Genomic DNA, 983 nt, shown 5'->3' with positions numbered 1-983 from the left:
GTTCTCCTCCGGCACTGCCACGCTGGTTCCCTCATACATCAGGTGGTGCCTGCGGCCACTCGCCCTTCTCTAACCACACAGGAATCAAAGCTACGCACCCAGCAGATCCCAGCCTACTTCGCTCAGATCCCCAAAACACCAGGTTGTCTCCTGCAGAGCCCTTGGTTGCCTGCTCACCCCACCGCGCAGCGCTTGGGTCCCCAATAGGCCCTGAAGCCCCACATTCTGGGGCAGAGCTCTTGGGGAAACCCAGAAGGTTCCTTCTGGTCCTCATGCCCAGCTATCAGCACTCCGAGGCTAACAGTAACTATGCTATTTCGGCGCGCTTTGCAAAGCTAGTGAGGGCTGCGAAGCTCAGCTGTACGTCGAGCATCATCTCATCCTGAGCCAGGGGACGGGAGATCCTCTCTGGCCCCTGTTCCGTGGGGTGGAAGGGGGAGGTGCTGGGCGGGTCGCTGCCTCCCCACAGCAGCACGCACAGAGCAAGGAGAACCCAGAGCACCTGCAAGAGACTCTCCCCCAGGCAGCTCCTGCCAGACCAAGGACAGAAAATGCTAGGATCAGCAAACTCCTGTTCAAAGCCCAAAGAGCTTAATGGGTCTGTGAGAGCCAACCTGCTCCCGCAGCTGTTCCTGCCGGCTTGCCCCCCCCCCCCCAAAGCCATAGCCCACACCACTCCCCTCGCGGGGTCATCGGCACTCTGACACAGCACAGCTCACCACAAAGAGCCATTTCCCAGCCACTTTGACAACTGACAAAAGGGAAGGGAAGCCCCAGGTGTGCTGTGAGAGCAGTTCCACAGTTTCCCCATCACAGGAGGGAAATCGCCCAGTGAGAGCCTTCGTCCCAGCCCGAGCTGGCCAGCAGAGAAGAGAGCTGCTGGGTCCTCCTCTCTCAAGAGCTCGGCCCTGGGTAGGGGCTTTGTCACTAACCCCCCATCCTCTCCCTTGGGGCTGCCCAAGCACCAGCTGCTCGCCCACCCT

Source organism: Egretta garzetta, unplaced genomic scaffold (genome assembly GCF_000687185.1).
Source record: "Egretta garzetta isolate BGI_Z169 unplaced genomic scaffold, ASM68718v1 scaffold1149, whole genome shotgun sequence".
NCBI classification, from domain to species: domain Eukaryota; kingdom Metazoa; phylum Chordata; class Aves; order Pelecaniformes; family Ardeidae; genus Egretta; species Egretta garzetta.
The sequence above is the reverse complement of the archived record's forward strand: the minus strand, read 5'-3'. Positions refer to the sequence as shown.